At 39.8% G+C, this 27,664-nt stretch overlaps 1 pseudogene; it reads right to left on the minus strand.

Annotated features, from left to right (window-relative positions):
• The window catches only part of LOC116130203, a 30,252-nt pseudogene that overhangs the window by 255 nt on the left and 2,333 nt on the right, over window positions 1-27,664 (minus strand).

Here is a 27,664-nt window from a genome sequence, read left to right on the forward strand (position 1 = left end):
ATAATAAATGCAATAAAATAAGTGACAATGAGATTTTTAAAGTGGTTCGGCGAGGTAAACTCTTGAGCATACATTCACTGTTTTTGTATTTGCTGTGAGAGCTTACAATAATAGTTCTATGAAAAAATTTTAACCCCTTTTTCATCATTTGAGGGGATTTATATACAATGTTTGTACAAAGGAAAGAGTGAAAATAAAGGGATTACAATTGATTTGAAATGCAACTCCGATATTCTCGCGATTGGGCATTGTGATTGTACAGAGATGGTTGTTAATCTGATCATTCCCGTAATATCTAGGATATGAAGTTATCTGGGAATCGATTGAATGATCATTCGGATTGTTCATGACTAGCTTGTGCTGGGTCTAACTATATGTCGATGAGCTTATGCTGGGTCAGACAACCGGTAGAGTCGGACTAATTCTGGGTGAAGCTAATACCTCGCAACTCACTGAGCTTGGTGGAAAAATCACACACAACATCTGCCCCCTAGTGTTCGATGCTCATTTCGAGCTTCGAAGACTATTGCTCAATTTGATATCAAACTCAATACGACCAACAGGTCACCGGATGCAGGTTCGATCAAGCTTCAAGGGTCAACCTCATGTCCAGCCAACGTACTTCACACTTGATTTTTTATTTCCTGTGATACCTGACAAACTTAGAATATGAAAAGTTAAGGCAATTATGTAAATTCCATGAGGTCATGTTGCATTAAATACGGCAGCCTTTGGCAGTCACTTTTGTCGCGCATGGGCGACTACAGCTGTCCACGCATAGAGTCGAGGCGACGTGCGACAACGATTATCATTATAGTAGTCTGACGGTTCATCACCCCTCGCGGATGGATGAGGCCTGGCCACGTCTAAGGGTTGAGATTGCTTGACGAATGAAGGGTCGAGATTCACTGTAGATCAACAGTCACGATTGAACCCTGCCTTTTCGTCTCCCGTGCAAGCCACTATAAAGCCTGGCGAAGTTGTCAGAATACTCACTCAACCTATGAAAATCTTTTGACCTCTTTGTTCACTCTGTTGCTGTTTCATTGTCGCCACAATGCTCTTTTCGGCAAGTTCTTGCACTCCTCTTGTTCCGGTAAGATATCTTTTCCCCTTCTTTATCTGTTTTTTTGATTTTCGCGTCAAAGGGTGGCCATTCTTGTGGCTGCATTGAGTGTTCTAGGGCTTTAATAGGGTTTTTTGGTGTGTCTCCAATGGTCTTGGGTTTAAGGAGGGTTTATCACAGTGGCCGCCGAAACCCTAGGTAAGTCACCTGCGTTCGTCGTGTGGCACAAGCTATCTTGGGTGCTTGAACTGAAAGCAAGTGTGAATTGGTTGCCTAGTTTTTCGAGCTCTGACACATGTTTGCTTCTGTTGCAAGTAGCTAGAAGCGAGCTATAATTATGTCTTCTTCCAGCAGTCACACAATTGATCGCATGTTTGACTCACCTGTGGGCTCGACAGTCTTTACAGATATAACCTCTGAGGTCTCCGAGGAAATCATCGCGCAAAGCTTGGACCCCAACGCGGTGGGCTCTTCCGATCGTGCTTCAATTCAGTTGGCTCAATCCAAACGGTCTCTAGTTCATAGGCTATGAAGGGAACCACAATCCTCGATTACCATAAAGGATCTGGAGTGCATAAGAGAGGTCTATGCCCAATAGCTTAATTTGATGGTTTCGAGGGACTCTTCTCAGAAGAATCCCCCGCCTGGATGGGTGGCGATCTCTGAGACCCTCCTAAGATGCGGGGTATCTATTCCATCTCATTATTTTATCGACAGTGTTCTGAGGCAGTTCGACATCTTTGCCTTCCAACTATCCACGAATTTGTATGTCATTATCATCGGTCTGTACATAGCGTACATGATCGTTGAATTGGGCGAGCCATCCGTCGAGGAGCTCATTCATCTGTATAGGCTCAAGAAAGGGTAAAACCAGACGTACTACCTTTCCAAGGCGAGGAATGTACGTTTCAACGGGCTGGTTGTTGTCCTAAAGAAGGTCCTGCATTGGGACTCCCAATTTTTCTTCTATGAAGCCTGGGAGACCGACATTTTCGCTTCAGAAGCAAATAAGACTTCGACTTCCCGTGCGTGCGAGGATCGCTTTCGAGCTTTGTGTTCTAGCTAACTGAGTTGCTTTGTTTTGTAGTTAACGTTGAGCAAAACTCTCTTTCTGCCACGAGCTTATCAAAAGGAGGTCGATAGGATGAAGACCGAGGCTCAAGGAACGGCCTACGTGTACTCGGATGACTCCGAGGATGATGGCGATGGCCAGAAAGAGGTTGAGGAAGGCGAAAAGGAGATTGGCCCAAAACAAGAAATCGAGGATCTGGCCCCCCTGTCTACACTTCCCCCGAGAGTTGCCGACCTTCCCTTGGGCGAGGATTCCAATCTTGAAGAGGCCGCTACACTTCCTTCTGTCGAGGATCCGTTTCTTCCAACCGACGACGAGCTCCTTAGACCGGTCGAGGATGATGCCCCTGCTACTTCAGCTGCCTAAAAGATCATGCATTTTTTATTTTTAGAATGTAATAGAACTTTATTAATGAAAAGAAGATATTTCAGTATATACTCGTTGAGCAAAAAATTTTATACTTCTGTAGAGTCATTTCTGTCGTCCAAATTGGATTTGTAATAGAAGATCTAAATTTGATCCAAGTTATGCGTAGCTCACTTCTTGAAGAGCTTTTCAGATATGTGCGAGGAAATCTTATGCTACAAACAACTCCGATTCTGGATCAATTGTCCGTTTTGAGTTTTGGTTGTCGGCTTAAGGTAGATTTCTTTCGACGTGTTTTTCTTGAATTTTTTTTTTTTTTTAAGTTTAACTTCATCGATTCGGGATACTTCACCTTTATAGAGTTGGATTTTGGCATCGCTTATTGAGATAAGCTGCCTTTTTCTGGACTCTTGACTTCGACTTTTTCTTTTTGGAATGCTATCGTGTAGGTCGCGATCTTTGAAGCGATGAATAAATGCCAAACAAGTTAAAAATATCAATGATAAACAAAAGGAAATTATGAACAATACCTCTTTTATTGATAAAGCATTTTGGCTGTGAATGGCCTTACAAAGAATGATAAAAATAAAGACGTAGTCAAAACCCAAGCTGCTTATTGATAATACCTTTGCAAGTGCTCAACATTCCAGGCTCACAGTATTGCTTCACCGTTGAGGCATTCCAGGTGGAAAGATCCTGGCGCGAGCTTTTCGAAGATCCTGAAAGGACATTCCCATTTGGGGCCAAGTGCCCCCAAGTTCGGGTTTTGGTTACCCTAGACAACTTTCCTGAGAACTAGGTCGCCCACTTCAAAGTCTCTGTTTTTGACTTTGGTGTTGAAGTATCATTTGGCTCGCTGTTGATATGAGGCAAGCCTTAACTAAGACTTGGCCCGATGTTCTTCGATTAAGTCTAACCTCAGGCAGAGAAGATCTTCATTTACTTCCTCATTGAAAACTTCCCTTCAAAACGAACTGATTCCCACTTCAACCAGGGCCATTGCTTCACACCTGTATGATAGAAAGAATGGGGTTTCACCTATTGAACTCCTGGCTGTCATTCTATCGGACCACAAGGCATCAGACAATTCTTCGGCCCATCTTATCTTCAAGGCGTCGAGCTTCTTTTTAATGGTGTGCTTGATGACCTTGTTTACAGCCTCTACTTGACCGCTGGCCTGAGGCCGATAAATGGCAGCGAAACTCTTCTTGATGCCGAGCGTTTGCAGAAAGATCTGAAGTCTTCACTGTCAAACTGTTTTCCTTTGTCGATTATTATAGTGTGGGGGATTCGAAACTGACCAATAGTTTTTCCTTCAACTTGTTTGACGTGATGGTAGCCAAGGGCTCAACCTCTGCCCACTTGGTGAAGTAGTCAATGGCAACCACTGCAAACTTAACACCTCCTCTTTCTTAAGGTAAGGGGCCGATCAGGTTGATGCCCCAGATCGCAAATTGTCAGTGACTTGTCAGAGTAGTCAATTCTTGTGGTGGAGCTCGTAGAGTATCTACAAACCTTTGACATCTATCACATATGCGTACATAATCTGCTACATCATCGAAAACTGTCGGCTAGTAATACCCCTAGTGAAGCACTTTGTATGTTAAATATCTACCTCCTACATGATTTCCACAAATTTCCTCATAGATCTCCCTCAGAACATAATCTGCGTCCTCATGGTCGATACATCACAGTAGCGGTACATTGAACCCGTGTTTGCACAATTTATCATTGATGAGTATGTATTGAGTTGCTTTTGCGCGGGGTGTTCTAGCTTCAGCTCTCTCCTCTGGCAATGTACCATCCCTTAGGTAGGAAGTGATTGCGTTCATCCAACTGTATCTCCAACTCGTTGCTAAAACTGGTCCTTGTGGGGCGCATATGCTTGGTCTTGGAAGGAGCTTAACTGAAATGGAATCAGCTTTCTCTTGGTTCATTGCAGAGGCTAAGTGGGCTAAATCATCCGCTACTGAGTTTTTCCTCCTTGGGATCCAGAGATTTGTGAAGGATCTGAACTGTTTGAGCTTGGTTTCTACCAATTGGAGGTAAGACACCATCTTATCTTCCTTTGCCTGGTATTCCCCAACAATTTGGTAGACTAAGCGTTGTGAATCACTGTAAATATGAATGGACTCTGCCCCTATTTCCTTGGCAATGCAGATCCCTGCGAGCAATACCTCGTACCCAGCCTCGTTGTTGGAGGTGGTGAACCTGAATCTTACTACGGCTCTGATCGGGTTTCCCTCTAGACTTTCGAGCAAAAGCCCTGCTCCTGCCCCCTTCTCGTTCAAGAAGTCATCCACATACAAAGTCCATTGCCATAGATCATCGAGCTTTGGTTTCTGTAGCTCAACTTTTCCCAAGGTATCTACCCCTAGCAGGCTTGGTTCACCTTCCGGCTGATAGGAGAATTCTGATATAAAATCTACCAAGACTTGACCTTTGATTGTTGTTCTCGGGATGTACTTGATATCGTTCTGACTCATTTCCATTGTCCACTAGATCAATCTACCCGATGTCTTGGGTTTTTGCATTATCTTCTTTAGGGGAAAGTTAATCAGCACATGAATGGAATATGCCTGGAAATAAGGCCGCAAATGGAATATGCCTGGAAATAAGGCCGCAGCTTCCGGGTGGCGATGACAAGGGCGAAGGCAAGCTTCTATATTTTAGGGTATCTTGTCTCTGCATCAAGCAGCCTTTTGCTCTCATAGTATACCGGCCATTGCACTCCTCCTTCTTCGCGTACCGATGCCGCGCTGACAGCGGACTTTGATATCGATAAGTATAATAGTAATGGCTCACCCTGGACGGGTTTTGATAATAAAAAAGGTTGTCCCAGATGTTTCTTTAGCTCCTGGAAGGCTCTTTCATACTCTTCTGTCCACTTGAAACCTTTCTTCCTCTTCAAGGTCTCAAAGAATAGTAAGCATCTGTCTGTGGCTCGGGAAACAATCCTACTGAGTGCGGCCACATGCCCCATCAAGCTCTGTACCTGCCTTATGTTAGTTGGTGATAAGTTGCATAATTTAAGTGTTTTTAGGGTTGTTTTGATGTTAGTTTATTTAACTTCTCATTTGTTTTGATGTTTATTTTTGTTAAGTTTGAGATGTGAATGGTTACCTATTGATTTGGATAACTTTTGTGTTTTTTTAGGCCTTGATTTAGTAGATTGGAGTATTGGAATGAAATTGGGACTTAAAGCTTGAAGAAGTTGAGATTACCTAACATTCTTAAAGGCGATGGCCATGCCTTGGTAGTTCACCATGGCCATGGTGTTGGAACAAAGAGACCAGGAAGCACCACGGCCTAGGCTGTGGTGACTTAAATTTGGCCACGGCCAGGGTTGTGGCAGAGACTATTAGTGGTGCGTTTGGTTCATTATTTTGGATAGGATTTTGGGGATAGGATTGGATAGTTGGATAGGGTTATGATTACGAGAATAGGATTTGCAGAATATGTGTTTGGTTGAGTATTTTGACCTTGATATTTGTGTTGAATATATGATTAATATATTTTTTAATAAATGATTTATTAATATAATATTTTGTTGAATTTTGTTAAAATAATGTATTATTATATATATAACTTATCAAGTTACATTTTAATAATACTAAATATTTTATTGGTAATTTTGTCACCCGTAGATATTAAAAAACAAAAACTCATATTAATTTCAAGTACTAATCCAACTGTTTAAAAATATCACATTAATACATATATCACAAAAGTACTAACTATCAACCCTTATAATCATTATTACACGTATACTTCATTAACAACTACGACATGGTCCACTGTGCTGCCCACAGTGCATTTGTTATGTTATCCCGTACATCGTCATGTTGTCTACAATACCTTGTTGCAGTTGACTCGGTCCTTCTCCATTTCGCCCATATTCTGCCCCGTTTTGATGATCACCATATACTTGCTCATTACCCGTACTATTATTGGTTTGTTCGAAGATACGGTCGTCCATATTGTACATTCTGATAAAATTATGAAGTACACAACATGCCATAACAATCTTCCCTTGTTTGTCCAACAGGTAATTGTTCATTCCATTTAGAATACAGAACCGTCTTTTCAAAACACCAAAGGTTCTCTCGATAACATTGTGGAGTGAAGCATGTCTATAGTTAAACAACTCTTGTGGCCCCCTTCGGTTACGGCGGTGATCAGAAATATGGTAAGCCACTCGCCTATGAGGAGCGAGGAACCCATCTTTACTTGGATAACCCGCATCAACCAAATAGTATTTCCTTGTAATAATATCAGACATTTTATTAGGCCTCAACAGTGGAGGTAATACGCTATAATACGTTAAGAAAATACTTATACCTGGTGGAGGATGTGGGAATCTAGAATTAGGATCATCAATAATTGAATTTAAAACTCTTGAATCATGCGTAGATCCTTCCTATCCAGTAACGACATAAGTGAACATCATCTTAAAGTTGCATACAACCATTATATTCTGTGACATCGATCCTCTGCGATTCCAGTACCTATCGGCAAATTCACGTGGAACTGAAACGTATACATGTGTGCCATCCATGGCTCCAATATAGTCCTATAATGAAAATTGAATTTTACTCATATTAACCTACTATAAAAATTAATAACACAATGAACTTAACTATCTACTAATAGCAAACATAATGAACCAGTACCTTAAAGAAAGGGTAATATTTTCTGTTGGCTGATATTTCCTATAGAACATCACTGAAGTCAGGTGGTTTAATAAACTTTGTCTTCAACTCACATATAGCGTTGCAAAATGCGGTAACATATCTAGAGATCGTCTCACCCGAATGTTGGAAATCCTTCATCATCGTTCTGATTGTCTCATTCTTTCCAACGATTGTTAGAAATATCATAACTTGTTCTTCCAAACTTGTCGTCCTGGTTGGTTGCAATTTGCCTTGATCGGACAAAATTTCACATAACAATGTAAAACAGTCTTTCTCCATGCGGCACTTGTCATAGATCCTGTCAGGATGACCGTTTAGTACTTCCAACATGTACTGATGACTAGTTAATACGAATGTATTTCGTCGTTGACGCCCACTTGCTTCTAACGCGGCAGCAGCGCAAAGTGCAATGGCTATATCTGTCATTATTTCTTCTTCATCCCTCTCATCTATAGCACGTCATCTTCTTCCTGTATGGCTAGATGACGCCATTTAAACCTACACATTTGCAAAACAGTTATCAACAATTAACAGTTGTTGTACTACTTAGCAAAATATAATAGTCAATATTTAATTGTAATGACAATCGAAAACGGTGTTTACACATGTAATATCACATAAATATGTTCATACAGTAGCATTATAAATTGTAATTGTAATGACAACTGCCACTAACGCATACAAAATTGTTGCCAAACACTTATTAAATATAGTGTAATCTACTTCTTGGGAAAGTTGTTATAAATCCAGTTAGCCTTTTCCTCCAGTGGGAGTTTCACGAATATCTCCCGCCACCCTGGATTTTCATATAAGTACGTGACAACCGGCAGGTAAAACTATGTCAATACTTGCATGGCCGTCATGATGTCAATACAATTGCTCATGGAAAAAGGATCAGATGGAGCACTGATGTTCTCTTCTTCCCTCTCATCTGCACTGCGATTGCTAACCCTCGATCCCATAGTCTGCTTCTCCGCAAGCTCATCCCTCAAGCTAAAAATGGCATCCGCAATTAATTGTCCTAGGCTGTGTCTGTGCCTCCTATTTCTCGCTCTTCCATGGCCAGATGTGTTTGACCATTTTTCCCCTGTTGTGCGATCAGGATTAGGTTCAAAGTCACTATCATCCATGGGAACTGCGCTGGGATTGGAATAACTGGAGGTTTTCACCGGTTGGGATGTAGATGTGTACGCATATCTTCCAGTGGCAGTTTACTTCTCAAATATTATTTCATAAAGCTCCTTGTGAGGAAGTCCCTTGTGGTAAAATTGTTGTGCCAGTGGGTTTTGCTGGTAAGTTAAAGAATAGTATATTAATATTTAGCAGTCCGAAAAAAATGCCCACATTTACGATGTCGTTGAATAATATTAATTAAAAAATATGAAAATATACCTTGACATATTCTTGCCACACCTCAACGGGACATGTTGGACTTTGTGACTCATGATCCCACCCGAACCCCATGTGTTGCAGCAATTTCCGCCATGCTTGATACACTTTTCGCAGCGGAAAGAACTTAGAGGTTAATTGTGTGACGTTGAGTCTCCTGCCAGCAAGTGATGAAATGTCGTCCAACATTTCTTGGTAATCAGCTATTTTTATTGCAGTACCGTGCGAAGTTTTGGCCCGCTCAAATAACAGGACCAGAAATCTGTGGGTCATCTCAACGGACCAGGCCACATAATCACTCATCTAAAGACAGTACAGTCAGGGACAACCAACATTGGGACACCATACGAATCACCAATCACAGTGCAAAATATAATACTCATATGTTAATGTGATCAACTAAACACATATAAACTTATACCTCGTTCGATCCGACATTGCTTGAAGACGTCAATGCAGGGGAAGATACAGACAATGTCGACCAACAGGGTGTATGATGAACTCCGATTCTGGAAAAACGTCGAAACTTTCGTCTCTGCTGGAAGTAGTAATCAATCCTACGACATCGAGACAAATTATACTAACATTTGTGCATATGAGCGTAATTTCTTGTTACGATTAAATCACGATGTCGAATCTACATAACAAATATATCAATTAGTGAAATCCGAATTAAAATATTGAAAACCTACCAAACAAAACAAAAATTATCATCAAGCTTAGGAAAATCAAAGTCCGAAAATTCAGCTTTATTAACTATAGAACAGAATAAAAACAAAAAAAGCTTTGCAAAATACTACTTTACTAGAGCTTTTAGGAACCTACTAGTTCTGGTTCCGTTGGTACCCTATATTGTTTACAACTCCTTTGTACAACCACACTTTCTTCGATTGATTCTTCTTCTTCTTCTTCGAATCAAAACCTGAATCAACAAATCTTCAGAATCAATCATTGATTTTCAAAACTAAACCTCCAATCTCAAATCCAGACCCTTTCACATTGAACCACATTCACCATTTAATGATTATTCAGTTTCCATCATCTGCCAACAACAATAGTCGATTAAAGCAACCAAAAAAAAAAAAAAAAAAAAATTCAAAGATTTTGTAAAAAATATCAGCCATTATCAAGTAAACATTGCGACAGAAGGACTAAATTTTAAAACCCCCAATTTGAACCCTAATATTCAAATTTATTCACACCACAACCACCAAAACTACCACCGATCCGCCACCAGCACCATCATACCACATCATTAATCATTCTATTATCACAAACATCCACTACCATTAAGTTCAATACCACCAATTACAACAATTGCTACGCACGAAGTCAAAGAAATAGAAATAAAAAACTGGAAAATACTTTCGCTAAATAAAATTAATCAACGAACTTTGTATAAAAATAGTCGAATGAGAAGGAGAACAGTGGCATGGAATTGAGAGAGAAATCAGCTTCACAGCTTGCGATTTGCGAACATGAGAAGAGAAGTGACAGATCTAGGTTCACAGTGGTTGGGAAGAGAAGAGAAGTGACAGATCTAGGTTCATGGTGACAAGATCAACGACTTAAACAAGATGAAGCAGTACTTTCACTACTTCGGGTACATTCCAGAGTTGGCCATTAACTTAGGCAAACTGGTGTCGTATAACACTAGTCATCTCCTCACAGTTGGCCATTACAGTTACTTTCGCGGCACGCCCCGTTGGCCATCAAACCGGCGTGATCTAACATATGGGTTCGTACCAGAAAACCAATTGACTGTTGACGTCAAGCAAGTTTTTGCAAACACCTTCGGGAAGTGGTCACAGGTGATCCTGATGAATGCCTTACTCAGATGCAGTGCAGAAAATGGTGAAGCAGTGAAGAAAAATGGTAAAGAATGCAATGCAAAAAATGGTTCACGCCTCAGTCAAATGCAGTGCAGAAAATGGTGAAGCAGTGACGAAAAGTGAAGAGAAATGGTGAAGAATGCAGTGAAGAAAATGGTTCATGCCTCAGTCAGATGCAGTGTAGAAAATGGTGAATCAGTGACGAAAAGTGAAGAAAAATGGTGAAGAATGCAGTGAAGAAAATGGTTCACGCCTCAGTCAGATGCAGTGCAGAAAATGGTGAATCAGTGACGAAAAGTGAAGAAAAATGGTGAAGAATGCAGTGAAGAAAAGTGCAGAAAATGGTGAAGCAGTGAAGAAAAGTGCAGAAAATGGTGAAGCAGTGACACGAAAAGTGAAGAAAAATAAAAAATTGTAACGGTAAAAAATGGAGACTGAGAAAGAGCTAAGAAAGCTGTGAAGATGCACTTTTCGCAATGAAGAATTCAAAATTGTGTCAGAATTGTGTTTTAGGGATAGAGTTTTGTAAAAAATGAACCAAACGGTATTCTAATAATCCGGTCCAGAATAGGGAAATTAATAATGAACCAAACGCAGTGTAGGGAATTTTTATCAGTTTTTCTTTCCTTTTTCACTTAGGACTCTTTTGGGTATTTAAGTATAATTGAGATCAGTTGTCAAGGGACAAATTTTGTATATTTTGGAGAGGAGAAGATGCATTCTTGGGCCTTGAAGACTGAAGATCAGATTTAAGAGTTTGATTTTTTTTTTTTTTTAATTTTCAAGTCTGATTATGTTTTCTTTCTTTGTTCTTGGGATGGAGTAAATCTCTTTAGTTATGGGAGGATGGAACCCTAATTATGTTTTGAACAATTTTTATTTTGAATACCAAATTTATGTTTATGAATTTGTGCAAGAGTTTAGGTTTAATGCTTTATGAATGTTGGATTGATTCAATTACCTTGATGATGTTTCGAATAGAGAAGTTAGGGTTTATTGCTTAATTCATATTCATAATTGTTTTATGGGAATAACATTGCACAACATATTAAAACTAGAAGTAATCGAATAGAGATTCTAGGATTAATTTGTGGTCCATCTAATTCATAACCGAATAAGGCGAATTAGTCGTAAGGAATTGATGAATTTATGCTTCTTAATTTTAGAGTAACCGAATAAGGATATTTATTAAGTTGAATATTATGTCTGAATAAGGATAATTGGCCTTAGAAGAATCCTACCAATTCATAGCACAAACAGGTATTAAGAGTGGTTGTCAACCATAATTAGGGGGAAATCTGTACCCCAACTTCATTAATATTGCAAAGTTCATCACATTATTTATTTGTTTAATTTAGTTATTTTTAATTCGTTACTTTCACACTCTATGATTTCGTTTTCTCAAATAACGTGTAAGTAGTTTTAGGTAATTACAAATATTCGCTTTGATCTCTGTGGGACGATACTCAAACTCATCACTTTATTACTTGAACATGACTAGTGCACTCGCTAAGGTTGATTTAGTCGCATCAGTTGGGCTTTTCATATCGAGCATAACTTGAATCTTTTCCAGATTGGCTTTTACACCCTGTTGGCTTATGAGGAAGCCCAAAAATTTTCCTGAGCTCACTCCAAAAGCACATTTTAAGGGATTGAGCTTCATTCAATACCTTCTAAGGATGTCAAACATTTTCCCCAGATACTCAATGTAACTTTCGGTGATCTTTGACTTGACGAGCATGTCATCAATGTATACCTCCATAGTCTTGTCGATTTGATCGACGAACATCTTGTTCACCAAGCGCTGGTAAGTCGCCCCAACATTTTTGAGATCAAATGACATAACCCAGTAACAATAAATCTCATGGTCAGTAATAAAGGAGGTACGCTATTTATCGGGCTAGTTCATAGAGATTTGGTTATATCCCGAGTATGCATCCATGAAGCTAAGTAGTACGTTTCTAGTTGTCGCATCTACAAGTTGGTCGATCCGTGGTAGCGGAAAGCTATCTTTTGGACAAGCTTTATTTAGATCTGTGAAGTCGAAGTAAGTCCATCACTTGCCATTCGACTTCTTAACTAGGAGTGGGTTGGCGAGCCAATCTGGGTACTTCACTTCTTTGATGAAGTTGATGTTCAAGAGTTTGTCAACTTCATCCTTGAGCGTTCTGCATCCACAGACCTTCTTTTCTATCTTATCGGTCAAGCTTTTGGGTCGATGTTCAGCCTATGACACATTACCTCGAGGTTGATCCCCACCATATCCATATGCACCTATGCAAAAATGTCGAGATTTGTCTTCAAAAACCCTGCTAGGTTGTTGGCCATTCAGGCTGCTGTCGACTTTTAGTACGCGAGTTAGATATTCCTCACTGACACATATTTCTCATAGCTCTTCCATCGGCCCTACTGTGGGCTCCTCTCTATGCATTCGAGGATCAATGGTATCCTCGAGAGGCCCAGGGTTTGGCTCAGATTCTGTGATAACCATTGTTCTTGAGAGCGGCCATTTTTATGCTACGTGTATGACTCGGTTGTAAAATCTCGAGATTCTTTTCTGTAGCTCTTGATCGTCGCGACTCCCCCAGGAGTCGAAAACCTCATTGCTTGGCAGAGCATTGATGTGACTGCGCTCAAGTCATCCAAGATCGGTCTTCTGAGGATGACATTGTATGTGGTTGAGCAGTCTACCACTAAGAATTCAGCCATTATCGTCCTGATCTTGGGCTCTGCCCTCAGAGTCACAGGGAGTTCGATCATCCCTTTGGGAACTAGGCTGTCCCTAGTAAATCCATAGAGCGGCGAAGGGCACGCCCTCAAGTCTCTCTCTGTGAACCTTATTCTTCAAAAAGCTTCCAAGAAAATGATGTTCGTCGCACTCCCATTATCGACCATCACTCTCTGTACTTTGGCATTGCCGATTCTGACTGTGATTACAATCGCATCATGATTATGGCGAGGGGATTCTTCGTATTCCTCAACTATGAATCATATTACCTCGCTCTCTTGCCTAGGCTGTTTGGGCGGCTTCTGTTCACAACTCATTATCTAGGGGATCGAATCTGTTCTGGCCTCACAAACATATTGTTCGCGGGCGCGCCTTGAGCTGTTCGCTATGTCGGGCCCCCCTAGATCATACCTAGTAGGACCTCATTCCTGGCATTTGCTGAGGCCTGTTAGACTTGGTTCTGGACCTGATTGTTTTGCTGACTATCACCTTTGCTCGCTAGTGCCTCCTTGACGAATTCCTTTAGGTGGCCCCTTCGTATCAGGTCATCGATGACATCTTTTAAAGCCTTACACTCGTTGGTGTTATGCCCAATGTCCCGGTCGTACCGGCAATATTTTTGTCGATCTCTTTTATCTGGAGCCCCCCTCATCCTTTTTGAAGCGGACAATCTTTTTGTCTTATGGGAGACTTCATAGATGTAAGCTATGTCTCACGTGAGGGAGATATATTCTGCATACCATAGGAAGGGTTACTTGTCCCTGCAGTTATCTGTTCTTTGTTTTTTTGGGACCTATTGCGGTCCCTATCATTACGGTCTTGGCCCCCATGCTTATCTGATGGGCGATCTTATCACCTGTTTAGGGCTCCCAGCATCGAGCTTCTGGCCAATATTGCCTGCAAGCTTTCTACTCACTGGTTTTTTGCATCCATTTGGTAAAACTGGGCCAGACTCACGTGATCTTCACTCTAGAGCTCTTTCCACAGCTCTGTGTTTGGCCTGATGCCTGCAATTAGCAAAGTTCTGATGGATTCTTCGGGCCCATTCGTAACCTTTACTTGCTCGTTCTGGAACCTCGTTAAATACAAGGTCAATGTTTCATCTCTCTCCTAATGAATGTTACTTAAGTAGTTGAGCGGCATTGCGAACTGTCTCCTCGCTTGAAACTACTGCAAGTAACCAAGGAGAATTGTTGCCAAGAATTGATGGAGTTCGCCTTGAGTTTCTTGTACCACCTCTTGGCATCTCCTACCAACGTGACCGCGAAGCAGCGACATTTCGCTAGGTTATAAACCTAGTGTAACTCCATCAGGTCATTGAAATTATGAAGTTGATCTCTGGGGTCTCCTTTCCCGTCGAACTTACTTTCTAGCACCTTGAATCCCTGTGGAAGTGGGGTCTGGTAAACCTCTTTTGTGAAGGGAGAACTCACCATTTCTTCCACCACACCGTTCTGGCGAGTTCTTAGATTATCGAGCATTTTTTGCACGTGATCTAAATCTTCATTGTGGTTGCCCTGGTTGGCTCTATTCAGCCTTACTTTAAGCAAGTGTGTTTGCAAGTCCGTGGCTTGCAAAGCCCTCCCATTATGCATATTGATGTGCAACGTTGAGTCATGATGGCTAGGCTGATAGGTGTTATCATGCTCGTCGATGCGTTGCTCGCGACGTTGGTTATAATTGGAACATCGGTCATTGCCAGATTGGCATGCATGGCTTGTCTCGCGAGCTTTGGAGGATCAAACTAGTCTTGGGCGTGGGTTAATATCGGCATACTGACACTGGGGATACAATCGAGCATCTCGAGGGTGACTGTTGCCTTCGCTTTCACCTAGTGGTTGCTTCCCTAGCCGCCTCCCGAGTTTAGTTTGCCCGCGGGACTCACGCTCGTAAGCGGAGTGTAGTTTGTGATGTCGGAGGTATCAGTTGCCTCTTGGTGCCGATGAACCAAACTGGCCACCTACTAAATTCATACCTGTTGGGGAGGCATTGGCGAAGCGTGGCTAGTCAAGGTTCTGGGTAGTTGGTTATTGATTTCTCAACTTAGCCATGTTTTGTTGCACCATCTGTGCAACCATTGTTCTGGTCATCTCCACTATCTGTCCATTTTTGGGTTTGACGTTCCTACCCCCTAGTTATTTATGATGTGCTGAGTTGGCGGCACAGGTGGTCGACGTCCAACGGCGTCCTGTTGCACCTCCTGATGTGTGGTTTCCACATTTTTGTGGTTTCTGGTGGTGGTCTTTGATCTGGTATGCACCATTGCGAGCCTGGATTGAGTAGGTTGCTATGGCTATTCGCCGGAATTTCTGAAATGTTGGCGGAGGCCCTCCTTCTAGCGCCAAAATGTTGATACGAAAATTTGCACCAACTAAAGAGATCCAATTGACCTTGCTAGAATCGGAACGAATGTGGGCATGATTACGAATAATCAGCAATGGATGAATAATAAATGCAATAGAGTAAGTGACCATGAGATTTTAAAGTGGTTCGGCAAGGTAAGCTCTTGAGCCTACGTCCACTATTCTTGTATTTACTGTGAGAGCTTACAATAATAGTTCTATGAAAAAATTTTAACCCCTTTTTCATCATTTGAGGAAGTTTTTATACAATGTTTGTGCAAAGGAAAGAACAAAAAATAAAGGGATTACAATTGATTTGAAATGCAACTCTGATACTCTCGTGATTAGGCACTGTGATTGCGCAGAGATGACTGTTAATCTTATCATTCCAATAATATCTAGAATCTGAAGTTATCTGGGAATCAATTGAATGATCATTCGGATTGTTTGTGACTAGCTTGTGATGGGTCGAGCTATATGTCGATCTATATGTCGATGAGCTTATGTTGGGTCGGACAACTGGTAGAGTCGGATTGATTCTGGGTCGAGCTAATACCTCGTAACTCACTGAGCTTGGTGGAAAAATCATACACAACAATTAGATAATTATCATGCTTAACCAAAAATATATAACATCAAAATGGAAAGATGATCAACATTGAACATACCCAATTTGTAAACCAGATTAAGCTTAACCTTTTTGGTTTGTAGACGATTAACCAAATGAAGCATGGCAGCTGAAATACAATTATCAGATTGGATAATATTAAATATCTGGTACTCGTAGGCAGGTTTTATTAATGAATACTAAAATGTTATGTAGTTCCCCCTACAAAATATGGTGTTGGAGCGAAAGCCGAGAAAGCGGCCCAAAGAAAGGGAATGTCATTCCAAGGAACATTGTAAGTGCTGCAAACAACATTAAACAACATTATTATTATTGTTAATTACATTCAATGAATACTGTTAATTAAATTCAACGACTCTTACCAACATATATATTTCTTGTTATGAAGCGAAGACGTTTAGTGGGCTGGAAATGTATCTTCTGCACTAGAAATGATTCCATTACGTAAAAAGAATGGAATTGCGAAAACCTACAAGAAATGGATGTATGTGATTAATTAAAGGCAAAAGAGAGACCATGTTAAAATAATATTATTTCAGCTAAGATTAATTAAACCTGATACCTTCTGATGACAACATGAATAACAACGAACATGTTAGCAGCAACGATTAACCAATGAGGTTTTTCTAGGGATAAAAGGACGTTGTCCTCAACTTTGTTTCCGAATGCCCAGTAGCCGAACATAGCAACGGGAAAGTAGCATAAGGAAACAACTATATACGTAATAAGGGCGCCCTTCCACATTGGTTTATTAGATGGTTTCTCAGGTGTAGAAGGAATTGAAGCTTGGATCGGCAATAAAACATTTTGCCGGGCAAAGGCGAATGACACATCGCCTATAGCACTAAAGAAGCCAAACACCTTCCCACTTGTGGTTGCAAACCTCGAACCATAATCCACATCTGGTTGAACCCCTTTATGGATACAAGCTATCCAAGAAATGGCTGAGTAACCGCGAAAAACATCGACACTTTCAGCACTTGTTCAATTCTATCACTACTAGAAATTTGTTATATTAGGTGCAGTTTAGAAAGCCTACTGCAATTCAACGACATTAATTTCAAATGATGAAGCGATATTGACCGCCTTGGTAAGATGATTAAACAATTGCATTGAGATTGTACTACCCAAAAAGAAGAAAAAATTACCTCAAAGACATGACAGCAGTGGCTACAGAGACACCAATGATGGAATTTGTTGATACTTGATTTTTTACACCAATTATTCGCATGTGCAAAGTGCTAAGCTGACTAAGAAATTACACGTGAATGGAAAATGAAATGAATAAATGGGAGATGATTTTTAAAATGGTTCAGATGCTCAAAGCAAATCTTACGTTCACTACCTTTTTATAAATGAGAGATTACAATCAGGTCGCATATAGCGATTAGAGAGTAGAAATACAAAGAGGGAGAGTGGGTGTTTTTGTTATCAGAATCCTAAAAATGAGTGGGGATCCCTGTATTTATAGTAAGTAAGCAGACAGGTGCCGTATCCCATTGGCTGATTATACAGGAGATATCCTTAAATTACGTAGGGTAGGGTTTGGGAGATATCCCAACCACTCATAAACCAAATCTTTACCTGCAAATTGATGACAGCCTTACTCCTTTCGTCCTTGGACGATGTGGCAGCGCTTGAGCGTCACAAAGTCTTTCTGAACTTTGATTGGTCCTTACTAATGTAAGCTTGCGTCAGCCCTGATTTCTTAGGCAATTGAAGCTGAGGAAGTGAGACAGAACGAACTGGACGGAGGCAAACATCATAATGAAGTAGGTGGTTTTGATATCTTTGCAGCCAGGGCAAATGGTATCATGAAACTTCTTCAAACATTTTCTACTGGTAATCATGTACACTATATTAATAGCCACTTGAACCATCATTTGTTGGGAACCACTATCCAAAGCCCAAGCTTTTCTCCAAAAGCTGCCTATCCCAACTCATGGCACCGATCCAGTCTTCTTCCCGGCACCATCTCATGCATTTGAACCATTTTCCATAGCGTGTATAGAGTGACGACCCATGATAAAACCATAAGGGTCAAACCAGGACCCCTAAAATGTTACAAAATTCACACAATACAAACACAGTAATACTAGGCTTACACCACCTTCTCACATCACTCTCTCACATCATGACGTGGTCATCTGCCACATCATCAAAAAAACCACGCAATTTCCCCCAAATTATAAAAAAAAAAATTAAAAAAAAACTCAAAATTTCAGTTCCCCCTAAATCTAATCTCTCTCCCAAAAAAAAATCATTTGAATCGAACTCTCTTCTTCCCCTAAATTAGAAATCTCTCTCAAAGCCAAAAATTCCAATTATCAATTTACCTAAAACAAATCCCAAATCGATCTCAGTTTCTCCAAAATTTCAACTCTCAATGTACCTAAAACAAACCCTAAATCAAATCTCAGTTTCTCCCAAATACAAACACTAAAATCTCTCTCCAATTTTCCTTTAAAGATGAGGAAGAAGTAGCACAATGATCAATCAGTTTCTAATTTCTTGGAAATAAAATTAGAAAAAAGAAGCAGTTAGCACGGTACCATCATTCTGCTCATTCGTCGTGAGAAGGTATGCTTTGTTATTTTTTGGCTTGTAAGATTTGAGTAGAAAGGAAAGAGATTTTATCAAGTTTGGGTACTGTTTTACATCTACAAGCAGCCATAAAAAAGAAACACGTTGATGCATTTTCAGGAGAGAAATTAAACAATGAAACTCAGGAATTCAAAAGAATAGTTTGAATATGATGGGCACAGTACTATATTGATAAGAAAATTAGTTTAAGCTTTGTCCAGAGTACACATGATAGTTATGCAGAAGCAAAAAAAGTAAATACTTACACAATGAAATATCACTTGCTATAATAAGGTCCCAATCTGGGGTCATAATTGGAAAAGCAGTGTCGCACCTATAAAGTGATTATTTCCCACTTGTTGGGTTCCGAAACATTGCACCCGTAAGGTTAGGCGTTGTTTATATGATTTTAAGCCCGAGTGTGTGCCTTCTTAGGGGAATTAGAACTGCAACTTTGGAATGATTTAGGATACTTAGTAATACATATTTACATTTTTTTTTTCTCTTTTGTTGGTAAAAGGAAGATTCCAATGCAATATTTCATAGGTTTATTTTCTGGTCTATAGTGCATATATTTCTGCTGCAAGAAGATTGATTGCTTGTTCCAAGGGAACTGAAGAAGCAAATTGTTGTTCCTTACTGCAGCATTCAGCAAGAAGTAGCTAAATCAAATACCCTTCATTCATATATAACTTTGAGTACTCTCTATGTTTTTTCACTTTGCATATGAAGTATGGTTTAGCAATGCAGTTGTTGTGGTTGGGGGTGGTCACTTTAAGCATGATTTTTTAATTGTTCTTTTACTTTAAGTGGTATTGTTTTTAGCTTTTCTTTTTGGTGTGGTTGGGGCTGGAAAGGGTACAAGCAGGTGGAGGGGTTGAGGGTTGCTATGAGTTGGGGTAATCCTTGTTGGGAGATTGGCTTTTTTTTCTGCTGTAGTGGGTGATGTGTCCCATGGCTACTGGCAGCAACTTGGTTTGGCCTGTTTCCCTTCACTTTTCGTGAGCTGCTGCTGAAGTTTTTAGTGGCTGGATTGGGTTTTTGCTTGCTGCAACTGCTTGTTTTGTTTGTCTGGTTTTTTTGAAGATTTGGCTTCGTTGAAGTCTTGGATTGGTGGCTTAAAAAGGAAAATTAGTTTCATTAGTTTCTAGTTAATAAAGCCTAGTAGTTTGGTAAATATACAAAAGTAATGCTATCTACAACCGTTTGCATATAGATTAAAGTGCTACTTATTAATTGAGTTAATTTGTGTATTTCACTCTTCCATTTTAGTTGTGTTACATCAATTTTTTATACAATAGTTTGTATAAAAAAAATTTAAGTGTGGTATTATTCTAAATAAAACAAGGTTCTTGAGTTGTGTCCTGGTGTAACTTAATATTAATATCAGTCTTCTCTTCTTATGTTGTGTTTTTACAGGGGGATGTGGTTGATAAGCTAACGGTTCAGATATTCAAGGACCCTCATCATGAAATTGTCTATGAGTTGAGGTAATCCTTGTTGGGAGGCTTTTTTTTTTTTTTTTTTTTTTGTTTTTTTTTTTTTTGGGTGATGTGTCCCATGGCTACAAGCAGCAGCTTGGTTTGGCCTGTTTCGCTTCACTTTTCATGAGCTGCTGCTGAAGTTTTTAGTGGCTGGATTGGGTTTTTGCTTGTTGCAAATGATCAAAGGAGAGTACTGATACTGATCAAAACAACCAGCTCTTCACTTTATTTTCTTACTGATGTAATGCATGTTGTGTACACGTTTTTATAATATATGTTGTAATGTATGTTGTGTACAAGTTTTTATAATGCAACATTGAGGTTTTATTTCATTATTGGATGAATTTTTCTCTTGGATGTACTTTTTATTTTAAGTTTCATGACAAAAAAATCTAGCAAGTAATTGAAGTCTTATTAGGGTGGAAATAAGAGATTATGAATGCATCATTTAAAGTTTATAACACTTGTTTTGAATCATCTCTAACTCTCCTATGAATGATCACTTACTGTCCTGAGTTAAAAAATCTGCATAAATTTATGACAAGTTACTAAGTGCTTTTGTTTATTACAAATCAAACCACAAAACATAATATAGTACAATCAACAAAGATACATTTTTTATTCTCTGCTTAATACAAGAAAACAAAAGGAAGTTTTTACAATTTCTCAACCATCTTCCTATACTCTGAGCACGACCCTAAACAAGCAAGGGACGTCGCCTAACAATAGAAAGCAAAGGAGCCAGAATGTACACCTTTTACACACCCCTTAAATAGCCAAAAGAAACCATCTAGGGATGGAAAACCAAAAAAGTCTTTACACAGCCAAGAGAATAGCAGTAGCCACAACACAAGACCCCAAAAAACACCTGGAGCAAGAGCATAATACTGCCCATAAAACAGCAGCAAAAAATGAACTGGAGAAGTGAATCAGCCATAGCCCCACGCTACAAACCATAGCAACAACATCCAAGCAACAACACAGTAGCAAGAATGGACAGCCAACAGCAAAAATGCAGCAAGAAAAGCCCCTTACTGGTAAAAAAAATTGCAACAATAAGGGAGAAAATGAGTCTATAGCAAAGTACAAAGACCCCAGCACCAGCTGCCTCAATGTAGCCCTCACCTCTTCCCATAAAACCAACCTCCAAGCCAACCACCCCAGCATCAAAAACACCCCCCAACTGCCAATCCCTCTCACTAGCCACACAAACCACACACAAATGTATTACAACAAGCTTAAATTTAAAACCCCACTTTAATGTATAAGAAAACACAAAAATGAGGCTTCCAAAAATAAGTGCTGAAAATATTTCTCCCAAATGATCATAAACAATTGTGGGATTGAATATGCCGAACCTGAAAATAAACACAATAAAAGTATAAACCAATAGCACTTGTTGATATTCGCTGATTTATATTGAGTTGCTTTTAGAAACTCATGGTTCCAAGATGTATACTCAGACTTGTCGAGCTTTCTGTAAGCAAGTGCCAATGTACGCAACCCAGCTTCTCCATATTCATTCAAGTGCCTAGTAGTAACTTCCTCATACATTCTTCCATTCTTTGATAGCCGATCAAAAATAATGCTGCATATTCCAAGCAAAGAACTCATGCATGGTGGGATACAACGAGATGATTGAAAAAGTTCAAAAATTATAGCTAATATTGACCATTTGCCATTTATAAAACTCAAATGAAACCAGTAACAGCCCCCAAACAGTAGATGGAAGTCATATACACATTCAAGGCCTCTAACGGAAGCCAAATCTAAAAAAAGTTGTGAGGATAACCTGTCAACACCTTTGCAGAAGAGAATAATCTGCCCATCCTCATCCCGAACAATTACGCTCATCCGCTTTCTTTTGCTAGTCAAATCCAACAAATTGAGAATTTTTTACTCTCTACAAGATTCCTAAAAGAAATTAAGATGCTACGGCACTAAAAATTCAAGTGAAATAAAAAATTAGAAAAAAAGCTCCACACAGAAAATTATTCATTTATATCCTCACCTTTGAGTTGGCTATCCTGAAGAATGATATATTTCACGGATAAACACACTGGATTGAGTTCTTTTACAAAACTCAAAACCAAACTCCCTATCAGCAACAAGAAAAGCCCCTTTGTCGGGTGACTCTGCTTCGTATGTGACAACGCCAGTCTCTTCATTATCAGCGAACAACTATATATTAAGGCATTCTGGAGAAGAAGATATCAAGTAATAGAAACCTTGTAAATAGGTCGGTTCCCAACAGGAGATATTGGGCCCTCAACCATTTTTCCAAGCAGAAGAAGCTGAAGGGTAGCCTCAAATGCTGCATAACAAGCAATTATTTTCCAAGCCATAACAGTGGGTCTTTGATACGCCAAGAAGATCCCAAAGAGTGCCCATGAAGAACCCAAAGTATTTTGACTAAGAGCTGTCATGCATGGAAGATTCTTGTTGCCAAAGACTTGGTCTAAGTTGTTGACCATGTCCACTGATCTGCTTGCTTAAGAATAGGTCAAGTATTTATTATTTAATTTTGAATAATTTTCGGTTGCTTTGTTGTCATTACCTGTTAGTGTCCTATTTCTTAGAGATGTGATCTAAGAATTAGGAATAGTTGTTAATTTCCATTTGTATTTAAACTCTCTTATAGTCATCAATAAAACAACTAATTCCAATTAAAATTCTTGTGGTCTATTCTCACCCTAAGTAGAATACTATCTTCACTAAACAATTTTCTTATAGCTTTGATTGGGACCTATCAGAGCACGGTTATTATGGCAACAAATAAGGAAAGGATTGAGAATTTAGAGGCGGGACTTAGAGGACTCCAAAATAACCTTAGCCGAATAGAGATGGGTGTATCTGATAAGTTACACCAATTAGAAGACGCCATCAGCAAAATATCCGAAATCCTACTCTCCAACCAAGCTACATCTACCAGCAACAATTCTAAACTTCATGCAAACTCTCATAATGGGCATTCTCGCAAACCAAGAGAAGAATCTCGAGACAACGCTGAAGGAGGACGACAATTGTTTTCTTCCAAATTAGCCAAATTGGAGTTTCCTTGATTTTCTGGAGATGACCCCACCGAATGGTTCACATGAGTGATCAATTTTTTGAGTATCAAGGCACCCTTGAATCACAAAAAGTGTCCTTGGCATCTTTCCATTTGGAAGGCGAGGCTAATCAATGGTGGCAATGGTTGAGAAGATCTTATAAGGAAGAAGGCAAGGAGGTGACATGGGAAATTTTTCAAGAAGAACTTTGGGCAAGATTTGGTCCTACCGAATGTGAGGACTTTGATGAAGTTTTGTCAAAGGTTAAACAGGTGGGCTCCTTACGTGATTATCAAAAGGAGTTCGAACGGCTAGGAAATCGGGTACAAGGTTGGACACAAAAAGCTTTGATAGGGACATTCATAGGAGGCCTCAAACCTGAAATAGTGGATGGCATAAGAATGTTCAAGCCGAAATCATTGAAAAAAGCTATTAGCCTTGAACGGATGAGAGATAAGCAGCTGATTCGCCAAAGGAAAGCTACACAACCTTTTAATTGACCCATTGCTGACTCCTTTTCTCCAACAAAATTCAAAACAACTTCGCCTATGAAAAGGCTCACTTGGGACGAGATGCAGAAGAGAAGGGCGCAAGGGCAATGCTTTAATTGTGATGAAAAATTTACACTTGGTCATAGGTGTAAAGGGCCATAACTTCTATTGTTACAGGGCAACAATGAATATTCAAATGATGAAGAAACTGAAGGCTCAATGGAATCACAGCCTGAGATATCACTTCATGCACTCTCAGAATGGACAACCTATAAAACAATACGGGTAATGGCAAAGATTGGACCTTATGAGTTGGTTGTTCTAATTGATAGTGGGTCTACTCATAATTTTATTAGTGAAAAGGTGGCCAATGTGTTGCAATTACCAGTAGTCCCAACCAAATCTTTTAATGTCAAAGTGGCGAATGGAAGACCATTAAAATGTCAAGGAAGATTCGAAAATGTGCAAGTTCTACTCCAAGGTATTCCTTTTGTCCTCACTCTATATGCTTTACCTTTAATTGGGCTGGATTTGGTCTTAGGTGTCCATTGGTTGGAACAATTGGGAACGATGGCATGTAATCGGAAGCAATTAACAATGGAATTCCAGTGGAGCAACCAAACTCAAAAATTGCAAGGGATTGATACACAATCAATTCAACTTGCATCAATGAAAGCTATTTCCAAAGATATATGGCAAGGAAGCTCCATGTTTGCTATTTGTCTTCAATCCACAGCTGATCCTACATCACAGGATATCAATCCTGAAATGAAACAATTATTGGAGATATTTGAAGACTTGTTCCAAGAGCCGACGCACCTCCCTCCTACAAGAGAAGTAGATCATCACATCAATTTGAAAGAAGGAACCAAGCCCATTAATGTGAGACCATACAGGTATGCCTATTTTCAAAAAGCTGAAATTGAAAAACAATTTCATGATATGTTAAAATTGGGGCTTATATGATCTAGTACTAGTCCTTTTTCATCGCCTATTTTGTTAGTAAAAAAGAAAGATGGTTCCTGGCATTTTTGCACTGACTATAGAGCACTTAATGCGGTAACCATCAAAGATAGATTTCCAATTCCTATAGTTGATGACATGCTTCATGAGCTCCATGGAGCTACTTATTTCACTAAACTTGACTTATGGCCGGGATACCACCAGGTACGATTGCACCCTACAGACATTCATAAAACTACCTTTCGTACTCATAATGGTCATTATGAATATTTAGTTATGCCCTTTGGTCTCTATAATGCTTCATCTACCTTTCAAGCAATTATGAATTCAATATTTCACCTTTACCTCCGCAAATTTATACTAGTTTTCTTTGATGACATTTTAATTTATAACCCCAATTGGACCATGCATCTTGAACATGTTCGAAAAGCTTTTGAAATATTAAGGCAACATCAATTTTTTGTCAATTTCAGCAAATGTGCCTTCAGTCTACAAGAATTAGAATACTTAAGGCATATTGTAACTCCTCAAGGAGTTAAGGTGGATCAAGGAAAAATTAAAACTATGCTGAATTGGCCTAGGCCTACTAATGTCCCTGAGTTGCGTGGATTTTTAGGACTTATAGGTTATTACCGGAAATTTGTTTGCAACTATGGCATCATAGCATGTCCTCTCACCAACCTCCTAAAAAAGGGACATTTTGGATGGCCAGATGAAGCAGAAAATGCTTTCCAGGAACTCAAAAAGGCCATGACTACTACACCAATACTTGCAATGCCAAATTTCAATGAAGCATTTATCATTGAATTGGATGCTTCCGGGGACGGCATAGGGGCAGTTTTGACTCAACAAGGAAGGCCTATTGAATTCATAAGTCGAGCCTTGGGCACCACTAAACGCTCATGGTCTGTTTATGCAAAAGAAATGTTAGCAATCATTCACGCAATTCAAACATGGAGACCATATTTGCTAGGCCGAAAATTTTACATCCAAACTGATCAACGCAGCCTCAAGTACTTGTTGGAGCAACGCATAGCAACACCTGAGCAACAAAAGTGGGTGACTAAACTACCTGGCTACGATTTTGAGATCCAATATAAGACTGGCCGAGAGAACAATGTCGCTAACGCACTATCGAGGGTGGCGGGTAGTCCTAGTCTTGATGCCTTGTTTGTGTCTCAAACTCAATTATGGGATACAATCAAAGCTAAAGCTGCTGACAATCCTTACATGAAAAAAATCAGCAAACAAGCAACTGAAAACCCAGGCATTCCTTACAGCTGGCCCAACAGGTTGGTTTGTTACAAAAATCGAGTGGTGGTACCTCCTCATTCCACCATCATCCAACAACTCTTGCAAGAATTCCATGATTCTCCAATGGGGGGGCATTCGGGTGTATTGTGCACCTACAAAAGGCTAGCACAACAATTCTATTGGCCATCCATGCACCAAGTAGTGAAGCATTATGTTGCCTCTTGTGAAGTGTGCCAACGAACTAAAAATGAGACTTTGTCACCTGTCGGACTTCTACAGCCACTTCCAATTCCTTGTCAAGTTTGGGATGATGTCACTATGGACTTCATCAAAGGCCTTCCACCTTCAAATGGTAAAAATTCAATTCTTGTTGTGGTTGACAGGTTGAGCAAATCAGCACATTTTTTGGCTCTCTCTCATCTGTATACAACAAAAGTGGTGGCTGAAAAATTCATTGAAGGAGTGGTGAAGCTTCATGGCATGCCTCAGTCCATCATAAGCGATCGAGACCCGGTGTTCATCAGTCGTTTTTGGCGGGAGTTCTTCAAAATGTCGGGCACAAAATTGAAGATGAGCTCCGCCTACCATCCGCAAACAGATGGACAAACGGAAGTGGCCAACCGTTGTATTGAATAATATCTTCGGTGCTTTGCTTACCAACAACCCCGTAAGTGGCATTCGTTCCTTCCATGGGCTGAGTTTTGGTACAACACTACTTACCATGCATCTACAAGAATGACTCCCTTCCAAGCTCTGTATGGAAGGCCCCTACCAACAATTCCACATTACCATGAAGGTTATTGTCCAATAAATGAAGTCGACCAAAGCTTAGCTTCTCGCGATGCCTTGCTATGGAAGCTTAAGGAAAATTTACATGCCAAAAACAATCAAATGAAGCAGCAAGCAGATTCCAAATGCCGAGACATTGACTATCAAGTGGGGGACTTTGTGTTTCTGAAGCTTCATCCCTACTGCCAGCAATCTGTGTTTAAAAGAGCCTATCAAAAGCTTGCAAGCAGGTTCTATGGGCCATATCAGATTGCAGAAAAAATTGGAAAGGTGGCCTACCAGCTCAAGCTAACCCAAGGTTCTCGCATTCACCCGGTCTTTCACGTGTCCCTTCTAAAGAAGAAATTAGGTGACACAATTGCTGCTAGTACTGAGTTACCTCCAATGGCTGAAGATGGTGATTTGATTATGGAATCGGAGGCAATATTAGACACCCGTTGGGTCAAGAAAGGGTCTAAAATTGTCAAAGAAAGCTTGGTCAAATGGAAAAGCCTTCCAGTAGATGATGCTACGTGGGAAAACAAACAAGAAATAAAAGACAAGTTTTTAAATATGAACCTTGAGGACAAGGTTCCAGCCAAAGGCGAGGGTATTGATATGCCAAGAAGATCCCAAAGAGTGCCCATGAAGAACCCAAAGTATTTTGACTAAAAGCTGTCATGCATGGAATGCATGGAAGATTCTTGTTACCAAAGACTTGGTCTAAGTTGTTGATCATGTCCACTGGTCTACTTGCTTAAGAATAGGTCAAGTAGTTATTATTTAATTTTGAATAATTTTCGACTTTGTTGTCATTACCTGTTAGTGTCCTATTTCTTAGAGATGTGATCTAAGAATTAGGAGTAGTTGTTAATTTCCATTTGTATTTAAACTCTTTTATAGTCATCAATAAAACAACTAATTCCAATTAAAATTCTTGTGTTCTATTCTCAC

The sequence above is a fragment of the Pistacia vera genome, unplaced genomic scaffold (genome assembly GCF_008641045.1).
Source record: "Pistacia vera cultivar Batoury unplaced genomic scaffold, PisVer_v2 Contig218, whole genome shotgun sequence".
In the NCBI taxonomy this organism is placed as follows: domain Eukaryota; kingdom Viridiplantae; phylum Streptophyta; class Magnoliopsida; order Sapindales; family Anacardiaceae; genus Pistacia; species Pistacia vera.